Source organism: Sebastes umbrosus, chromosome 14, assembly GCF_015220745.1.
Source record: "Sebastes umbrosus isolate fSebUmb1 chromosome 14, fSebUmb1.pri, whole genome shotgun sequence".
NCBI lineage: Eukaryota > Metazoa > Chordata > Actinopteri > Perciformes > Sebastidae > Sebastes > Sebastes umbrosus.
In genome coordinates, this window is record NC_051282.1 from 23,090,687 (window position 1) to 23,112,748 (window position 22,062).

General features: G+C 40.9%; 1 protein-coding gene and 1 long non-coding RNA gene across 10 annotated transcripts in view; one reads left to right on the forward strand and one right to left on the reverse strand.

The window, feature by feature from the left end:
- Positions 1 to 22,062, reverse strand: part of LOC119501673 (speckle type BTB/POZ protein) — a 207,765-nt gene that overhangs the window by 162,662 nt on the left and 23,041 nt on the right. For 7 of the 9 annotated variants that reach the window (XR_005209876.1, XR_005209877.1, XR_005209875.1 and 4 more), the window contains exons 1-2: positions 14,194 to 14,271; positions 13,665 to 13,815 (exon numbers count right to left, since the gene is read on the reverse strand). The exons of 1 other annotated variant lie outside the window; for it this stretch is intronic. The gene's annotated coding sequence lies outside the window, so the exon portion shown is untranslated. Of the gene's footprint in view, positions 1 to 13,664; positions 13,816 to 14,193; positions 14,272 to 22,062 lie in introns of those variants that run through there. One more of the 9 variants, XM_037792212.1, reaches the window with a different exon arrangement.
- Positions 351 to 20,896, forward strand: LOC119501676. The gene is made up of 3 exons (XR_005209879.1): positions 351 to 390; positions 18,014 to 18,017; positions 19,965 to 20,896. It is a non-coding gene; the product is annotated as an uncharacterized LOC119501676 (long non-coding RNA).

Sequence of the window (22,062 nt, forward strand, 5' to 3'; positions counted from 1 at the left end):
TTGAGAAATAAGCAATTTGATGTTTGCTTGCTAGATGACTTAATAAATGACTAACAGTTGGGGTTCTACAGAATTTTATCAAATCTGCTTATTGAATCCTGATCCTTTCAAATCCCTTATCAAATTTGATTTGACGTTTAGCTTTAACCTCTTCCACTCCTTGAGGGCGCCCTCGGCCGACTTTACTTTTTTCAAAGGCTGTAGCAGGCATTTATAGCTAAAGTGAAGATACTGGTATCATATGAAACTAGAAAACCTAAAGGATCCATTGGTACCAACCATGTCGGGAATAACGCTAAGTAACGATACGAAGTTACGCTAAATCTTGGCGAGTGTAAAACAGGCGTGGCGATTTTCAATGGGGTCCCTTGACCTCTGATCTCAAGACATGTGAATGAAAATTCCGAGTGTAACTCGGTGACGAGCCAAAATTAAACTTGGCTGTTTTCTGATTAAAGTGCTCTCTGCAGCCATTGTCTGTACTCAGCAAAAGATCATTTGTGAGGGAAGAAAATCCACTCTGTAACACCGCAGAGTGTTTCTGTAGTTCCAACAAATCCAACAGAGTGATACGTCTTCTCTCTGTCAGTTTCAGGAGTTGCATATTCTCCAAGTAAAACTGGTTTGGGAACCGGAGGGTGGCAGGTTCAAGTCCAACATGGACTATGTTACGGAATTCACCTCCTTGAGCAAAGACCCATAACTGCTTGGAGCGCTGACTATGTGGCAGCCCCATCACTCTGGTATCTCTTCACAACTACTGTATGTGCATGTGTGTGTATTTCCGATGTGTGTGTAATAAAATGACATCAGAATTGAATTTCCCCAAGAGGTATTAATAAAGTACTTCTTCCTCTTCTTAAACCTGTTATTTCAATGTGCCAGACAGCCTATATATTCACTTAACATTAGAAACACTTCAGAGGAACCAACCAGCATGGAACCCACCCATATTGCCTGTTTCAGCATTAGTATGTATGTGAGTAAACAGAAAGGAAGTGGGGAACATGATGGAGCAGCTGATGTTTATTTACTTGAAAAGACACTCCAAGCAAACAGTTGATAGAGCATATGTCAATGTGTGTGTGTTTTTCAGAAAGTGTTATATCCTAAATTTGCAGAGTTGTGATATTTAAAGACTCTAGAAAGAGTGTGAACGTGTGTGTGTGTGTGACGAAGCACTGACACTCACAAAGGTGGAAAAGCCAGAGCCGTGGCCTTGCAGCCGAGAGGAGTTTTTAACGAGCCGCCTTGCTGCCCTGTGTGTTGCAGTGGCAATAATCCCCCCCCACACACACACACACATACACACACTATGCAACACCAGTAAATCCAAGGCCAAGTGTGCACATGTACTGAGGAAAGCCCATGAGAAAAAGAGATGGGATACATGGGAAAGTGTGGAGGAGAGATTTTGCATAGAAAATTCTCCTTTTAGCAGCAAACACAAGCGCGGTGCAGCAAGGGCTCTGTGATCTCTTATTACGTATCCAATGTGGTCTTCTCAAGCAACCATGTTCAATCCAAGGACAGAACAAGACCACCATGCCAGCTCTGACAGTTACATCCACAATTGAACATGATAGGGCTAATCGCTATGCAGCTTCCTCGCTGAGGAGAACCTACATGTGGGAGTTTTGTCAGGCATAATAAACTCTCCTTGCATTGTCACAGCTCTGTTGAGGAGGAAGGTTAAACTTAGAGCTGTCTGTAAAGCTGTCCCTCTGCAGCAGCAGTGCTCTGACTGGGGATCAGCGTAGTGTGGCTTCTGTTGGGCCTCTGGGCCACACAGCGATGAAGAGGAGGAGGAGGAGGAGGAGGATGAGGAGGAGGCAGCGGCGGCGGGGCTCAGCCTGGCGCTAAAGACTTTGACACTAACATAATCACTGGTAATTGATTCGGCTGGTGAGGAAGGTGTAACATTAAAAGATAAAAACGGCAGCGGTGGTGGCAGCGCAGCGCCGGGGCTTAATGCGAGCTGATGGGGCCGACGCCGCCTGTCACACGCCGTCTAATCACACAAGAAGGGGCGTACTCATATCATCAAATCACTATCAGCCCTGGACGCGCTCGGCACCCTCAAAGGGGCTTTGATCAGCAGCGGGCCAAGGGAAGAGAGGGGGCACACAGGCCAAGGACGGCGGAGAGATGGACGAGGAGGACAGAAAGAAGACAGGCAGGACGGCCCTGAGATATCACATGACAGGACAGAATAACAGAAGGGTTTATCAATGGTTCAAACAACTCACTGAGCTTAACGTATCCTAGGTGATATAACCTTGTCCAGTCCAGCGAGCATAATAAATACATGCAGAGTTGATTTTACTTAAATGTGATTTTATTAAAATTTCATTGAGCTGACATTGACTTCTGAGATCCAATTTGATGTTTGATTTGGCTAATGCAGTTTTCTGATGCAAAGACTGTTGAACACTGAAATAAAGCTAAAACGATGGCAGAAAATTAATCAGCAACTATTTTGATAACTGATTAATTAAGTCATTTATCAGGCAAATTTGCCAAACATTAACTAGTTCCAGTTTCTTAAATGTGAGAACTTGACGGTTTTCTCTGTTTTATATGACTGAATTTTGAATATATTTTGTTGGTAGAACAAAACTTCACCTTGGACTTTAGGAAATGAAGATGGATAGAGTTGCAACGATTAATCAATTAATCGATTAGTTGTCAACTATTAAATTAATCGCCAACTATTTTTATAATTAAAAAAATAGTACATTTTTAAAAAAAAATTTAAGGAAGAAAAGTCAAAATTCTCATTCCAGCTTCTTAAATGTGAATATGTTTCTGGTTTCTTTACTCCTTTATGACAGTAAACTGAATATCTTTGAGTTGTGGACAAACTCATTTTGAGGACATTTGAGGATGTCATCTTAGGTTTATGGAAACACAGATTGACATTTTTCACAATTTTCTGACATTTTATAAACCAAACAACTAATCGATTAATAGAGAAAATAATCAACAGATTAATCGACACATCGTTAGTGGCAGAGACCCTAAAGAGGGCTATTTTTCATTATTTTCTGAGATTTAAGAACCCATTGCTCCTACAGAGCAGAGCAAATAGTCTGAGTTGTTGACTTTAGCTTCAGTTGGTCTGGAAGTGATTTTTAGTTAGAAGTGATCAGTCATTTTCTTTCTGAAAATCTTGTACAAGTTATTTTAGTTTGCTGCTTTATATATATATATATATGTATGTATAAAGCAAATGATGAAGCCCATGAGAGATGTTCAGAAGTTAATCTATTTGTTATTAGCAGTATATTTGCTTTGCACTTGCAATAATGAAAAAGGAGTGTAACAGTCAGCTAATATTGCAGTTAAACTCTAGCTAATGTTATTCTCATTAGCTTATAATGAAATGATGCCGACAATATGGCCTTTTTTAGAGTTAATAAACACATTTTCAACCTGCTACACCTGTGATTTGAGCAGACCCAACGTTTCTTAACATGGCATAACATGGAGCGCCAATTCTACTCACCCTCACAGCTTTGTTATTAACGTGTAAATGGAGACACATGAGGTAAGTCTAGTAGCGGTGACTGGGGTGTGCCTATCTGCTGAGTGAACTGATGAAGACGGAGGGCTCCCTGTAGCCTTACAGTCAGAGCGCTGATAAATTGGCCAGCCTCCACCCTTTCCCCAACTGCAGGAAGGATGTGTGTGTGCATGAGAATCAGCGTGGACGCCCGCTAGACTGGAACTGACAATATTAAGTGGCAGTGCCACAGTTTTCATGAACACAGGGAGGCCAGGAGAACCGAGGGGCAGGAAGGCCTCTATTATGTCACCGAATAGTAGACATAAAAGGAGCCAGTCAGACTGTCTGTCCTCCTCTGCAGCACCAACAGACTCACCTTTCTAAAATTAAAGGTTGCTGAGTACAAACAGCATGAGACAGACAGACAAACACACACTTCCACCTATGTGCCGCAGACACACATCATGTAAAAAAATGGTTGGTGCTGGTAGGAGATCAAAGATTTTGCAGATGTTTAACAGAGAGGCAGACTGCAGGGGTCGGATATCTTACAGAGGAGCAAGGGAGGAAAGAGGGAGGAGGAGAGGGAAAAAAGGGAGTAATGGCAAATAAGAGGGGGAGAGGGGAGCAGCGAAAGCCCCAGGCTGAAGATGGTAGGGAGAGAAGAGGAAGACTGGGGTGAGGAGTAAGTGAGAAAATGCAAATGAGAGGCTGCCGAGCAAAAGAGGAAAGAGAGGAGACTGAGAAAGTGAGAGATTACTATAGGGACTGTTGGAAGAGAATCTGAAGAGCAGAACAAAGCTGACAATGAAAAAAGTGTGGCGGGGAGGGGTGGAGAGTACAGGAGGAAATGGCAACGCATGAGACATGACGAGCACGCATCACGCCGCCTTTTGCTGCTAAAATGGGCCGCGTGCTTCCTCATATGTCCTTCAAAAAAGTAGTGCTGGCGGCTGTAGACATCACAGCACAATATGTTCCAAGAAAGAAAATGCAGGAGACACAAAAAATAAAAAAGATGAAGAGAGGTAGCAAGAAAAATATAATAAAAGGATGGAGATGATCCCCAGAGAGGCGGCCCATGGCATCTGTTTGTCACAAGCCAGAGCCACAGGGAGGAAGAGGAGGAGGAGGAGGAGGAGGAGAGTAGGAAGCAGACTGAGAGGTAGCTCTTCTCCTCAGTCTCGCGCTCCCTGGCTGTCCTCCACCAGCAGCTGGAGGCTAAACTTAAGCTCCGCCAACAGCCACCAGGGAGAGAGGAGAGGCCTTGGGAAGGGGTCATCTACAATCACCGACCAAAACAAAATTCAGGGATGCACATCTGCATCATTAGCAGAGCAGCCAAGAGTCCCCTGATGTCTACCCACAACAGATCCCTCAGAAATGTGGCCACCACAGTGCCTGTGTGTGCACACAAACACCCTCTGCACAATCGCCACGGAGCGATGTCAGCCTCCTCTTCATGAATATTCATCTGCCTCATTAACACTCAAGTGGGGAAACACAGCATATTGCATGAGACTCCCGTTACTTGGAGAGAGGACGAGAGTTGAGGGAGGCAGAGGAAAGAGATGGGACACATGGCGACTGTAGAGGAAGCAAAGGGGAAAAGAGACAGAGTAAGAGGCAAAGCCTTCTTTTCATTGCCAGCAAACTTTTTTTGAATCTCAAGAGTGGAGGGGGAAAAAAACGTCCTATATTGTTCCGGGAGCTGATAGCCTCCTGTCGCTGTTCCTCATGAAGCCAGACTAGGGCAGTATGAAAGCAGCGTCAGCAGCAGGGACAGCACAGCGGGAGCGCAGGATGGGAATTACAGACAATTTTACCCTGCAAATCCTCCAGCAATAAAAGCTTTAAAACAGCTGCAATTTCGCCGCTAATGTCTGGTTGTTCACAATAACTGCTAAACTGTAGGGGATAAGTGTGAATACACCTCAACGTGAGCTGCAGCCAAGCAGACATTCATGTAACCGTCGTCCTTGTTCGGTAACAAAACACACCCGCACATACGTACTGACGCACAAAGCCGGGCTGTCTCGTACGCAGACATCGATTCTGTCAGTCCACTTTCTCTCTGAGCCACTTGCCAACGGATACTACCACTCATAGACAGAGGATTATTTTCTCTTTATGTTGTAATGCCAGTGAATCTCTTAACAGGAACTGCCAACAGGGGAAATCTCCCATCCTGCAGCTGTGTCCTCAGAGAGACACTGGAAACTGTAGAAACAGAAGACTCTATTTCCTTGACTTTTTCTTTGTGACTTTGGCGACAGAAACAGCCGGCCACTCGGGGAGGAGGAGATGAGGCAAAGTCGGGCGATGCCCAAAATGTTGCCCCACCAGAGTCACTCTGGTGCTTTAAAGGGCACTGACAAAACCCGCGGTACCATAATTGGACCAGGTCTCTGGAAATCAATAGTGCTGCTTACATCAGGGGCCTCCACCAAAGCTATTTCATATTCCACCTTCTACACACAGTTTCTGACAAAAAAAAACCCTTCAATTTCAGAACAGTATGAGCTATCGATTTCACAGCCACGATTCTAACTCTCCCTCCGCCTCCCCCTGTCCTCTCTCTTTTCCACTCCTTTCCCAAGGAGTGTTTTGTGTTGGGGGTGAGGAGGATGGAGTGGTTCTTACCTCATAATTTTCGACTATTCAAATCCCTTACAAGTGGCTTTATTTCAATCGGTTTGGGACAATGTCCCTCTACAAGAGAAGTTTCATAATTCATGAGGCTAACTAATGTGGTTTAGTGTAGTTCTTCAAATATCTGTCAAATAGTCACATGTAACAAAGATGAGAACGGCAGCTACTTACTACTCTTCTTAGGTGCATTTCTATTTACTCTGAAAGCAGATAGAGAATTTCTTGTATGAAAGGTGCGACAAAGTTTGTTGTTATTATCTAGAGATGCAACTAATATTTAATATAAATATAATATAATGAAATCCAAATTATTTTCACCATTTTCTGACATTTTATAGATCAAATAACTAATCAATTAATCAAGAAAATTATCAACAGATTAATCGACAATGAAAATAGTCATCAGTTGCAGCCCTACGACTATGTATGAGTAATTGAGTCTGGGCCTCTCCTGACTTTTGGGTATAATACATTATTCCCGCTGCCATTGTACCTAAAAATTATATCCTTCTCAAATGCCAAACCAGACAATATTTCAGCTATGACGGAGCTTGATCTGGTAATCAAACCATTAGAATGGGTCACCATTTTCCAGGGCTTAAATGCCAGTTAATATCAGCCGAATTGGATCTGACTTTTGGGCAGTGACACTTTTAACCAACTGTGTTGTCATTAATTCATATTCAGATGGCTTTCCTGGGTCACGAGTCGTGCCGAGCAGCCTGGCAGAGACCTGGGACCTGACCAGTTCAAATCACGGGTCCAAACTCAGCATGCATGCATGATTTAAATACATCTAAATGGCAGATGGCGAGAGAGCTGGCTCGTGTCTGGCTCCGAGACAGAAGCAGTGATGTAGGAGAAGCAGAGGATGAGGCTGCGTATTAGAGTGAGGGATGGCTTGGCTTGTCTTTAAGATTACTTTTCCTCTTAAAACATTCACTTCATCTGTGTCACTCCTGCTCCCAACTTGTTATTGGAAAATAGGAACGCTGGAAAACCATTCGATGCCGGCACTGTCTGCATCAGTCACACACTGACACACACATACACACAGAAAATACATTTCATCCTCCATATCCGAAACAGCCAATAGCACTGGCAGGCATTTGCGACCCCAATCCATATTTCAATTTCCCTCCTCTCATGCAAACTAATTCAATACTTGTTGCCTTCCCTCACAAGCGATCGGCAATGTGAGAAATGAGCTTCTTCTCATGCTGCATCTACAAAAAGCCCAATCAGAGACAGTTTTGAGTGGGCCTCTGCCTATATCAATTATGCCTTAGTAGTCCTATACATGGGCAGATTCTTAGAAGTAGCATTAAAGGATGGGAAATCAGTGCTTTTCAACATTATCACCACACTGTTATAAACTCCAGATCACATTTTCCCCATATTTCTGTACTCAGAATGCATTCAGCCCACATTAGCTACATTTAAAACTCATATTTTACATCACACACTCAAGTCAAGAGCTTAACTACCCATGTTTTCAAACCAATTAAATAAGCATTAAGCTAACAGTGGGATGTCGGTCGGATGGGTATTTAAAATATGATATACCCTAATTCGAGATTTGACCTTTAAAGTTAAAACAAATCATGTATTTCCTGCATTCATTAGTTCTCATTTGTGAAAGTCCCTCACAAGCCCAGACAGATAAACGCCAAAAGCTGTAGGCTGTGATGCCATCGGCCAACACTTTCTGGTATTGATCCACTGATGCAGCTCAGGAGCCAGACTGGCCATAGTGACGAGCCCAGTTTTAGGGGAATTTCCATATATATTCTCATAATCAGGCTCATTAGTGGGTAAAAACTCAGTCCATTCATTTAAAGATTCTACAATGGATTTCTGACGAGGGAACGATTTCCAATGACTTTCCCCACACTAGCTGGTGTTTGATGTGCTAACTGATGTAGCGTTTTACACTGCGACGGCCTAGAAAAGACTCTTGACATCTCCCCCTGCAGCACCATCAACAAAGCAATTCTCCAAAAGCACACAGCCAAATAAGAATATGAGTACAAACAAATACAGTACATGGTTAGCTGTGTGCTGCAGAGTCAAACTAAGAAGTGGTGCAGTGCAGAAACATTTTGTTTGTTAAAGAGGTTGTTTTTTTGTTTTTTTTCCCTTTCCTTAAGTGTGTTATACAGTATAGTTTTGTGTGTATGTAAAGGGTCTGCAAAGTTATAAAGCCCAAAGTCCACACCAAAGGGAGTCACTCTCCCCCACAGAAACACAGCTCCTGAACTGCCTGAAACGCCTTGCTTAAAGTCCTGCCTTTTCTTCGATAACATGGTGATGTCACCATGTAACACTTTTGCATAATACCTTCCTAGCGGCTAATTTGGTACGGCCTCAGGCTACATCCACACTAATACGCTTTTCGTTTTAAAACGCATAACTGTTGCTACGTTTATGCCTAGCGTCCACACTACTCCGGCGTTTTCGAGACCCTAAAACAGAGACGTTTGAAAACGCTGCTGACCATGTTTTAGTTTTAAAACTCCAGGGTTGCGTTTTAGTCTGGACAGACAGAAAAGGGGACCTTTGAAAGTGATGACGCAGACACCCACGTGTGGAGCTCAAAGAAGGCATTTCAGACAGAGGCAGAAAAGAGGTGCTGCAGCACAGCTGGTATGAGAAAAATTAAGTTTTTTTAAAATTAAAGCCAACCCGGTCTCACTCGCAACTCATCAAATACCGCCGATGGGCAGCGCCAATTGGGCAGCGCCAGTTGGGCAGCGCCGATTGGGCAGCGCCCCTCGGCATCGGAAACAGACGCACCCTTTAGCGACAGTTTGTGACGAACCAGGCTTTCAACTAACTCCAACGTAAACCCAGCAAGGGCGTTATTCGACGGGCGGAGCAAGTGACGTAGTATTAATGGAGTAAGAGTCCACTCAGGGCGGGTGGGAGTGGTGTTTGGTGTCAAACCGGCGTTTGTGTACCGTGTGAACCTAAAAGACGTTGACTTATTTTGTCACGTGAGTCGTGAAGTTAACGTCAACCACGACCGCTTCCTAACCCTAACTAAGTGGTTGTGTTGCCTAAACCTAAACTTCATGTGCAAATGAAAGTTTATTTTGAAAGGTCACTATGCATTTAACGAGCGTATATTGACACGCCATCCCCAGTCCCTCCAAAAGTAACGCAAGAGGGATACCCCGTGCGATGGTCTCCGATGCCAAGGGGCACTGACCAAGCGGCGGCTTTGACGAGTTGGGAGTGAGAATGTGTTGTTAAAGCATGTCAACAAGTATGCACCTGAAATTAAGTGTAATAGGTCCTCTTTAAAATCTAATCTACAATATTCTCAAAGTAATCCTCACTGTGTACTTTAAACCACTATGGAGCACAGTATATTATTGATCTTTATCTTCACTATCAATGCATTCTACGTTAGATGCTCGAAATACATTAACATGTGTTAAAGTATGTACACACCAACATACCCACACTTATTTGATGTTGTTGAAACAGGAAAAGATGAGTAACAACACTTGCTCCAACTCAGGCTCCACTTTTCCTCTCAACTCTTTGGCCAGAAGCAAGCAGGTAATAGCGACAAATTTCGTGGCTTAAACGGCGACAGCTTTACGATGCCTGAGCGGCCTCTATGACTCCATTCCTGTCAGATTCTATTAGCTTGGCCTCCGCCGTGTGTTTCGATTGGCTCTTGGCCTATTCCCAGCAGTTACAGAAGCACCTCCCGTAAATAAACCAAATGGCTGCATCTTGTAGTGTATGAGGAGGGGGGCTCTGGGCGGCTGGGCGCTTGTGTGTAAAGAACATCTGACAAAGTGGTTGAATAGTTTAATATACAGCACCGAGCTGAATGGACACAGCCGACTGGAGAGAGAGCTCGACATACATCAGCCTAAGAGTTTAAATTTGACTAGTGTTTAAAAAGAATACAAGCGGCCAGGCGAGAAAAGCACTTCTAAATCAAGACAAGTGGTCTCTTTCCACTGCGCACACACTCTCCTATAAACAAAAGAAAAAGTGTGTCTATCTGCCAGCTGCCAGGTGGAAGTCTAAGGAAAGGCCACCTGTCTAATAACTGTTTTTGATGCGTACAGCTCAGCAATATGAAACTGAGCATCTGGCCTGCCCCCTCCAAACTGATCTTGTTAAAACCATGCAGCACTGTGTTCCTCTTATATAGAATTTATTTCACCCAATTAGGTTTTCCATTACCAAAAAAACATAATTTTCTGTTTATTAATTCAACCAATCAGGGCTTGTAAATGCCAACAACTCTCAACAGCCAGATGTCCACTGGATACTTTTATAAGCACAGAATTTATCTGTTGTCGTCCACCAAAACACTGAGAATCGTTTAAACTATTTTGAAACCAACTGAGTCACTTGTTCTTTATAAACCAAACACCCCAAGAGTGAAACTAAATTGAATAATAAATTCTGGTAACAATTATTAAAATGCAATGCTTGAGATGCTGCGACTGAATTAGGTTTTTATGGCTTTGAGATGGCCTTTGAAAAACATTAGCTTGCGCAAATGAAAAGACTGGACTGTAGCTCAGACTGCTGAAAGAAGAAAGGCTGCTCACATAATGAAATGACTATCAGCTACTGTGAATTCTGAAAAGGAAAAATATATACAAAAATACAGGAAAAAAATCTATTGGGGAAGAATACACAGGAGCACATGCATTTCGTATTTAATAATCAATACTATAATTATGATAAATTGTAAATGGTAAATATTAGTTACATACAGTGTGTGACTGTAACAAATCTTTACATGTATTTTATTGTTTTTTTGTATTGTTCTGTATGGGCCTTTTTCACAGCAGACTTGTCATAGCAGAAAAAACTGGGGGCATGCCGACCGTCATCGACTCTAGCTAATACTCTGACTATGGATGAGTACCTCATACAACCCCACTTCAAAACACCCAAACTATCCCTTTAAGTGACTGAGTGGTGACAGAGTTGAAGCACAAAGCTGTTTCTATGTTGAACTCAAATCTTGAAAACAGCACAGAGAACCGAGAAGGAAAGACAGCATTTTATTTTGCAGACAGAACTGCAGCTTAATAAATCTTTTGCACTTGTAAAGATCATGTGAAGAATCCCTCTTTACCAGCAGCTATGTAGAGAATCTGTGTGGCAGAATGAGAGGAGTAGTTAAATGAGCAGGATGCAAAGCCAGCCGGCGAGTTATCTTTGAGATTCAAATACTTTCACCCATCGACTGTTATGAATCAAACAAGTCTCCCATTCAGAGCTTTTCTGAACTCCCACACGCCTCCCTGCACATGCCTACGATTCCAGCACAGCAGAGCAGAAAACACTGTGGGACAAACTAACTGAATTTTTTTACATGCACTTAGATTCATACAAAATAGACAGCAGGACTCAATGCTGCCAAATACAAATTTATAAGCAAGCATTCAACTATTCCACCAAATATCCTCCTTTTTTTAGTAATCAACAAATAGTTTCAAATGACTCGTTTCATGAAACACTGTTATATTTTGTGATTTATTCCACCAGTTCACTGTTGACTCATTTGTGAATTCATCATTTTATCTTTCTAGTTTAAGACATTTTTTGTCTTGTCACGTGCCTGTTTTGTGGAACTAAGTGTTGTGAATTGTTTTGTTCTATAATTTGGTCATTTGTTTTGAATGCTGTTAATTTGCAGGCAGCCACAGCATATGCCAGTTATTTTATCACTGTCATTATAAAATTCAGCATTTCCACTATTAATTATTCATTCATTCACTCAGTCTGAACGGGATGTCAACTACCTTAAATAAAAATAATAATGACAGTGAAGTATACAGATTTTAAATTTAGAGGAAGAGGAGAGCACTGTTATTGGATTAGGACACTATCAGGAGAGAAAAATTTGGATTGATGCATCCCTCTTTACTTGTTTTTAGAGGGTAGTAAGCAGTGGTGGAAAGTCACAGTACAACGGTACAAGTACCAATTTTAAGGTATTTACATTTTATGCTACATTATACTTCTACTTCACTGCACCTCAGAGACAAATATTGTACTTTTTACTCCACGAAATTAATTTGACATCATGGGTAGCTGCAGATTCAGATTATTAATACTAAATATATATTAACTTATAAATGATGATGCTGGATTAAGCTACCCGGCGGTATGCTTCAACTTGAGTGATGTTTATACATTAGTGCACCCACTAATTATATCAAATAATATAATAAAATATAATATAATATAATATAATATACATTATTATGAAATGGACCATTCAACATAATGAGTGCTTTTATTTTTGAAACTTAAAGTATATTGTGATGCTAATACTTTTGTACTTTTAGTCAAGTAAGATTTTGAATGCAGGATTTTTTCTTGTAATAGATTATTTCTACAGTGTGGTATTGCTACTTTTACTTAAGTAAAAGTTCTGAGTACTTCTTCCACTATTGGTAGTAAGTATGTTTTATATGGTCAGCACACACAGGTTGATTAAATTGAGCTTTAAAAGTACCAAGTGTGTGTTAATTCTATGAATCTTGATGACACAAAAAAAGGTTACTTATAAAACTGAGTCACAGTTCTTTATCTGCTTAAATAAAAATACACAGAGGTGTAAAAGTACTCACATCTTTTGTCTAAGTACTATTGTAAAAAATACTTGTAAAAGTTACAAGTAAAAGTCCTGCGTTCAAAGTCTTACTTAAATAAAAGTACACAAGTATTTGCATCAAAATATACTTAAAGTACCAAAAGTAATCATTATGCAGACTGGTCCATTTCAGGAAAAAAAAAATTATATTATTGGATTATAATTATTTATTGAGTACATCACTTTAATGTTTCTTTCGCCAACTTTCGCAAAGAGATAAATAAAGTCTCATCTTCATTCATAATAATACATAATCATTTCTGAATTTGCAAAGTAACTAAAGGTAACAAATACATGTAGTGGAGGAAAAAGTTAAATATTTCCCTCTGAATTTAGTTGAGTAGGATTATAAAGTAGCATAAAATAGAGATACTCAAGTAAAGTACAAGTATCTCAAAATTGTACAGTGTTTGTAGTTACATTCCACCACTGATTGTTCATTTTCTTAATGGCATGAAACTACTTTTAAGATAAGATAAGATAAGATAAGATATTACTTTATTAGTCCCGCAGTGGGGAAATTTGCAGTGTACAAGATGCATCAGCTAACACAGTAAAAAAAGAAAAGAGCTAAACAAAGTGTAACAAAATATGAACCATATAAATAGAAGGAAGTATAAAAATAGGAGCAGTTTATACAGTATTGGCAATAAACAGACTATTAACAAAATTGCACAAGTGGAAAATGATATTGCACAGTGAGAATGAAATGAAATTCCACTTGAAAATATCTGGTTATTGTCAGTGTTTGGTGTGTAAAGTGTAAGTGGTCTACTGGGAGCAGTGCTGGTTGTGGAGTCTGACAGCTGCAATAGTTAAACTACTTAATTTTCAACCATCTGGCAAGAGGTAACGTACCTCACTCTGCATTGCAGTCGCCTTTCTGCTGGACTCTTGTGTTCCTCTGGTTTGTATTTGGTCCAACCTGCAGCCAGCTGTCCTGCACTGCAGCATGGAGATGCAACAAGGGGAGGGGGGCGTGGTCACTCACTATTTGGCAGGATGCTGGCTGAGACGGAGGATACAGCATCATAGGTTATCTTTTAGTGGGCTCATTATTTTGCATGTCTGTTTGAATTTACACACAAATATTTTTTTTCTGTGACACACACATATAACCAACAGACCTCGGTATGACACATAAAATGATAAAAAAATATATATTTAAAAAAGGAGCTAAAAAAGTCTTTCTCACAATGTCGTGACGTCACAAACCGGAGCCGTTGCTAAGGTTACCTAGCCGTCTAGCGGCTAATATTTAATATTTAAGCCCTGTAAAAGTGTTCCCAGCGTCAAAACAAGACCAAACTCACGTCACACGGAGAGAATAGCATAAGATACAAGCGATAAATGTAGGAAGTCACAATTATGTAGCTTTAAAACCCACCTTTGTTTCGCTGTTTCTGCGAAAGAGATAACGGATTTTCTGACAAGAGCTGTCACTGCACATCCGGGTTAGACTGTGACGTAGCTGTGACGCCCAACATGCGGCTGGCCATGCTGGGATTGTTTTGGTTTTGTTCTCTGGGTGTTACACATGGTGTTACACTGGGAAATTAATACATTTATTTTCCTTGAATTGCCTATCATTTAAATCTTTAAGTCAGTAATGCTTAAACTGTGATTAGTTTAGTTTAATTTCAAGATTACTTGAAGCAGTAACAACAGTAAAATACAATATACACGTAATGCAGCAGTAATATTAATAAGATAAGATAAGATAAGATATTCCTTTATTAGTCCCGCAGTGGGGAAACTTGCAGTGTACAGCAGCAAAGGGGATAGTACAAAAAACAAGTTGCATTAGCTAACACAGTAAAAAAAAAAAAAAAGAGCTTAACAAAGTGTAACAAAATATGAACCATTTAAATAGAAGGAAGTATAAAAATAGGAGCAGTATAAGATAAGATAAGATAAGATGAACCTTTATTAATTCCTGGAGGGAAATTCAGGTGTCAAAGCAGCAACATCAGCAAACAGAGTGAAACACAGGAGAGGTAAAGGTATCCAAAAATTATAAAAACAATAATAGAGATATAAAAGATACAGAGTGAATGGGTGAACATAGTGTGTGCAGTAAAATATCAGATTATTGTCAGTTTTTGGTGTGTATGTGTAAGTGGTCTACTGGGAGCAGTGCTGGTTGTGGAGTCTGACAGCTGCAGGAAGGAAGGACTTGCGCTCCTTCACACACTTTGGGTGGAGCAGCCTGTCGCTGAAGGAGCTCTCTAGTGCTGAGATGGTGTCCTGCATGGGGTGGGAGTCAATCTCCATCAAGGGTGGACAGCTTAGCCATCATCCTCCTCTCTCCCACCACCTCCACTGGGTCTAGGGGTCATCCCAGGACAGAGCTGGCCTTCCTGATCACTCTGTCTAGTCCAATAACATCATGGTAAAACACTGACAAGGAACATTTTAATGCACAATGAGTACTTTTAAGGTTTCATAGTTTACTGATAATACTTTTACTTAAGTAATGTTTTGAATGCAGGGCCTTTACTTGTATTTTCACAGTGTGGTATTAGTACTTTTACTTACGTAAAGGACATGAATACTTCTTCCCCCACTACACTTAACCCTTTATGTCAGTGATGCCCAAACCGTGATTAGTTTCATTTCAAGATACTCATTCATTATTAAAGTTATTAAGATGAGATAAAACTTTATTGATCCCCCAGGAGGGCAATTTAGCATTACAGTCAGAAATAGATCAGAGAACAGTGGTGGGAAAAGTAGTCAGATTGTTTTTCTAAATGAAGGTAAGTAGCCTATTATTATGAAATTGTACTTAAAAAGTATTGAATGTAAAAGTACTTTATATTTTTTGAAAAATGAAAATACTACTTTTCTCCAAGAATTCAAGTTAACATGAGGTGAGTAATTACAAAAGGTAATTTTATAGGTGAAGTATTCCTTTAAGTTCAGAGTAATTGTACTAGTTACATTTCATCACTGCCAAGGAAGTAGATAAAAAACATTCAGATGAATATAAAAAAAGATATACTGGAAAAAACTATACACAGTAAATAAGGCTACACTTGCTAAAGTCTGCATAAATGTAATGTAAGTGGGTGAGACAGTGAGGGAGAGTGGCAACAAATGCAAAGCAGCAGGATGATATCAGTGGTTTATTGAAGTTGAAAGGCTTACAGGCAGCAGGTACAGGTTTAGGTGGCTCAAAAAGCAAACACAAGGAAACACTGCAACTATGACAATCTGACAAGAGAGCAATAGGCCTTTTTCACAGCAGACATTTTGACTTGTCATAGTGGGAAAAGTACAGGTGTTACTAATAACACGTATTTAAGTGTCCCAGTGAGAGTGACAGTAAATCAGCATGCACATTACATTAATCCTGTAATCAAAGCAGCTAAATGGAATTCAGCCATCATTTAGTTCATTATTTACACCTGTGCTTTTCCTACTGTGTCTTCCATGAGAAAGGCTTATGGAAGTGGACTGGTATTTGTATTGAGAGGCTGATGAGGGAATGAGATGCAGGTGAGCAGGTCGGCGGGGAAAGCCAGACGACTTCAGAGTAGATGAGAGAAAAGGGAACAGGTGTGTAGATGGGTGGGGCAGTCAGGTGATGGGGAACGGAGGGAAAGTCCGAGGACATCTGGTGGATTGATGGAAAATGGCAATGTGGCTGGAGAGGAGGGACAGAGAGACAGACTGTGACGAATAAGTCTGTCTTTATTGCAGCATACAGTTCCCATTTTCCTTTTTAGAGCTGGGTGCTTGTTGAATAATAAGTACAAGCACACAGAGATAGATTTGATTTGTTTGTTACCAGTAATTGTTGCACTTTATTCCCAGAATTCTGGTCAATATAAGTGTAAATTTTAGTTTTTTTCATGGCTACTCCTATTAAATGCAGGAACTTTGCCATACATGTGTTTTTGTGAATTAATGCCCTTAGGAAAGTGAGGATATTCAAGCAAGACCTTTGAGGATACAGGAGGTAATGCAACAAGCAATTATATGGCATACTGAGCACAATGCAAAATATAAATTATAGTGCAGTGTCTTTGTAAAGATTTACAGCTTTACCGGTTTGATGATACGACATGAAAGGATGTGCTATAATATGATTATGATCTTGATGCCAGCGTTTAAATTGGCGATGAAAAGAATGGTGTGCGGGCTTGTTTGTGTTGCAGATGTGAGTAGGCAGTGCTGCAGATATTAAATCACCACATGTGGGTAGCTGCCCATGTAGGGCAGCTTGGCAATTTCACAATCTTATAAGAATATCATAATATGATTTTCTCTTTTGAAGATTTAGATCACATTCATCCAACTTCAACAAAAGCACTTGGGATGCACTACGAGTTTGCTGTGATGCTCATCCAAAAGGTTGTCTGGTGGGATATTTAGTTTAAGGCGAAGCAAATTAGGAAGATAAACAAAAAGGGAAGAGGAATCTGGCAATTGAATAAAGGGAAGAAGAGAAAAAGTTGTTCTGACACCTGGATTGTTTCCTTCTCAGGAATGTTTGATCTCCTGAGGAGCTGCAGGAATGACGTGGATAAGATCTTTTCACAGGTGGAATTTGCGCCTCTGTTGTGTGAAACGTTCCCACAGTTTTGAATGATATACATCTTTGTTGACATTCTGTGCTGCTACTATTGGGAATAATAATCCAGTGTTTCTCAGCTTGTTGTTGTTTAATGTACAGTGCATCCCTACATGATTCATAATGTGGAATTTCTCCCAGCTGGTGGGATGTTTCAGTACATGAAATTGTATTACTGTGTGACAATCCCAGCTTACTCCACAGGTCTGGCACCGTGTTCAGCCACGGCTCAGCTCCGGAGTTTGATGCAATTATAAATAAATAAGCATGTGGTCGGGAAGAAGACAGGGCCCTATGGGGACAAGCTGAGAGAAAATAGAGGAAGTTTAATTAAAGCTGCAAACCGCACACTCCCACACACAGGCACACACTGTAATATAGGCAAACCAATACACACCAGTGTTTGTGTGTGTGTGCACTTCACTTGCCTTTATATTTGCATGTGTTACAACTATACAAAAGAGGAATTTGTGTGAGTGTGCACGCAGTACGTACATGCTCGCTTTTGTGCATCCATGTGTGCACGTGAACCAATACAAGAGGAGGGAAATGAGTAATCCCGTGTTGTATTGAGGTAAAGTCCTCTAAATTTCTTCATCACACAGGTTACCCTCCTGCTGACGGAGAGAAAGGTGTTTTGTGTGAACCCGACACTCGACACAGCCACAGTAAAATGATTTGGTGTATGCAGCGATGTTTTTGTTACATTATTTTCTCCAAAATGATTGAACTGCCAGTCTCCTTGTAATTACCTAAGGGGTGAAGGCAAAGGCACAGCCAGTAAAAGGCTGATGAGGGAGTATTGAATTTGCACTTCAATTAGAGTGCTTATAAAGTGTGGATTACACAAGGACTCCGGGGCCACCGCTCTCACTCAATTACCACGGTGCACTATGGGAGGAGGGACAGCAGGCGGGAGGGGTGGACAGTGAAGGCATCGAGGCAAAGCGGCAAGGTGGCAGAGGAGGAAGAGAAAAATGTAAGTCGAATGAGCCATATCTTTCATCAGGACGGATCCATGAAAAAGCGAGGACAAACAACTGGAGGGAGATCCATCCATGTGCGGCTCAGGCCTCCGTCTCTGCAAGTCCTGGCCTTGGATCCAACAAGGACATCTGAAAACACGCAGCCTTCTGAGGTATTAAACTTCCAGAGTAGCACTACACTGTTTTGAAATGCCTCTGTATGCGCATTCATTTCCATTTTTCTGTGTTGTTTAAACAAGTCTCCTTCAAGTTGAAGGGGGTATACAGAGGAATCTGTTCAAAAGGACCCCAAAAAAAACAACCTCAACAATGTGTCTGAGTCCCTGAGTTAATTCTCAAATGGATTATTGAGCCAATGAGTGAAAATCACCGGCCATTTAGAGTGGATTTGTCTGCAAGGCAGCGATAAACGGCAGCTCGCTTTTCTACGGCTTAGCGCCTCGATTCTGAGAAGGAGATGCTTGAAGGACATGCTTTTAGAGTAAACAGGCCAGTGGGAAAATTTCAATTTGATTGCTTGGCTGTACTTATAAAGACAGTGTGAGCTGATATGAATGTGAATAATGAGTTGTTATAGAGCCTTATGAAGGGTTCTTGGTGCTTACTTATTGGTAGTGATGTTTGCATGAGGCACAGTGAGAAATGTGCAGATGAAAATAAGAGTTTTATTATCTTCTGTCTAACTCTGAAATTACTTTTACAGTAAGATAAGTTGGAGGCTGCACAAACACAGGATGACAGTGTTATAAGATACATATGGAAAGGGGCAACTTTAGACTTTTTTTTAGGGGTTGCTCAAGCACACCTAATTTCATCTCAGCACCCCTAAAAGATAATTACAAAACCCTCTGACACATTACTGTCTTCAAGAGGCTGTGGAAGACACCGTCTGTACGCTACAGTGAGGATATTAGAATCATATGAAACTAGAAAACCTAAGGAATCCATGTCATGCTAGCTTGTCGAGGAGGCGGCTAAATAACGCTCCAATGTTATGCTACATTTTGGCGAGGAAAAACTGGCATGGCGATCTCCTCCTGAAAAATGGGTTCTATGGGTACCCACGAGTCTCCCCTTTACAGACATGCCAACTTTATGATAATCACATGCACTTTTGGACATAGTCAAGTCAGCACACTGACACTCTGACAGGTGTTGTTTCCTGTTGGGCTGCAGTTTGACATGTTATGATTTGAGCATATTTTCTTATGCCAAATGCAGTACCTGTGAGGGTTTCTGGACTATATTTGTCATTGTTTTGTGTTGTTAATTGATTTCCAGTAATAAGTATATACATTTGCATAAAGCAAGCATATTTGCCCTCTCCCATGTTGATAATTTAGTATTAATGAATTACTATATTACTTCACAAAACTATCCTTAAGGTATATTTTGAACAGATGAAAAAAATGTGTGATTAATTTGTGATTAATCTCATGCAGTTTTGGGCAAAAAACATGCAGTTTTTTGCACGCAGTATAAATGTGTTGTTGTTTTATTATTTATTATTGTTATTCTAAAAATGGAGTGTTTGAATATTTATATATTAACAGTCTTGGAATTGCATAAATTGGGTATGACTGGAAAGCTGAGACATTTCCACCATAACTTGATGCAGAAAAGGCAGAAATTGGTGCATAAGAATTCACCAGAACGCAGGAAATGTAGTGTCTGACGCTCAAAATTTCCTGGGGGAAGACCCCCAGACACCTCGCTTAATATGCGTGTCCCCCCAATTTTGAAACCAAACCTACACCCTTGACTGCACACGTCACATTCTCATTAGGGGCTGAGCCCCCCTGAAGGTCTGATCCTAGAATCGCCCCTGCATATGGGGAGGTTACCTGAAAACAATTTGACAGCGTTATAAGATGTAACTGGCAGTTACGTGAATGTGAATTTCATGCTAATTGGATACGTGGATGAGGAAATAAAGGACAACCTAATAGCTTACCGCAAAAAGGGATTTTATATCTGCATGTAGCTTTAATCTCCCAGACTCCAGCAATTTTCTGTCTGTTTAGATCATCTCCTTCTCTTCTACCTTTCTCTCCCTCACTCTCCCTCTCTCTCTCTCTCTCTCTCTCTCTCATTGCTACTGTCAACAAAGAATGTGCAGGCTTCCCACAGGCCCTAAAGGAATCTCTCACACTGCACTCACATAATCACTTCAGACCCGGCTGTTTAGGCCGACATCTCCACTGGGACTTACCAGCCGCTCGCTGCAGGCCAAATCACACCGCTGAGTAAAAAAAAAATAAAAAAATCAACTGCAACAGTGAAACAAAGAAGTGCAAGTCAGACAGAGGAGCGTGACCAGTCTGAGAACATCAAGCACTCGTCTTTTGGTGGCTGAATGTCACACTCTCCTCCTTCAGTAATGGGATGATTTGGTGCCCTCCTGTATGAGAATGATAGACTTTAAGAGGCTTCCTTCAAGAACGCAATATACACCCACATATTGTGTATATGAACAGTGTCGGTAGGTCAAGCATGAGTCTTTCACTGCCATAAGACCAGTTTAAATCATCCTTTTCAAAGACCAAATGGGATCTGGAGCTTCATCTACTTATATCAAAGGAGCTGGATTTAATGACATGTTTAATGACTCCTTACATTGGCAAATGGGCTTTATTTGAAATCTCCAGCACCGTCAGAAAGAAGCCTTTTCTCCACCAATTAGAGGCATCCTTTGGAAGACAGACTCGCCGTTCTAAGCGAGGATCATTTTTTTAAAAGATGGAGAAAGAAGAGCTGTTGACGCTTGGTCCCTCGCTAATGTCAGGCTCGAACAGGCTGGAAATACATTAAACTATCAAGGTGGGGAAATATCTTTAACCGTGGCAGGCAGCAACTGAAGCCTTGTGGGACTTGACAGCTTATGAAAAAGAGAGTTAAATGCATCTGCTGGATTGGACTCAACATCTCCGCACTGTGTTTTATGGATCTTCACTTTTCATTGTTTTGAATATATTTCTATAACTTTTTTCCCCCCACACTTTTTTGTGTAGTCAAATTTGCTTTTTACTAACGCTTACAGCAAGGGTTAATGATGTTTTATGCTGTGCTGAAAAGTTGCACACTTGCAGATGTGTTGCTCTGCATTAGGCAAATTGTTGTGTTGAAAGTAGCACATTCTTGCTCTGAGCGTAGTTTGCCTCAGTGAACCAAATTATTAATATCTTAATTAACAACTACAATATGAAAAGTGTGAGACACATAGCCGAAATGAAAGAGGCTTGTTTTTTTTCCACGCTGTCAGAGGCTGAGCTATGCAGCTCAATTTGACTGACTCAAAAAGCTAATTCCCCTCCAGCATTGACTTGCACAGATCATTTGCATAGCAAAGGGTTAGAAGCTGGAAGTTTTTCAGGGTAAAAATATGGGAAATACTACGTGTGAAGACACAAGTACACAATAAGATACAATGCCTTGAAGACTTTTTAATACGAAATAACTGAATCAAAGATCAAACAAACTCTAACATTTAAAGGGGTACTGTTCTTCAGCAAAGTTGGGGGACTCAAAAGAGACAGGTTAAAGGAAGACTGGTCAAAACTGAAGCAGCAAAGGTGGAGATATCCTGAGTTTTATGGGGCTGTTCACACATACAGACTCAAACGCTAGAGGCGCGTCAGGATGCCACTCATTGTGAATGGAACCTCCAAATAGCAGCCTGATGCCTTCCTCA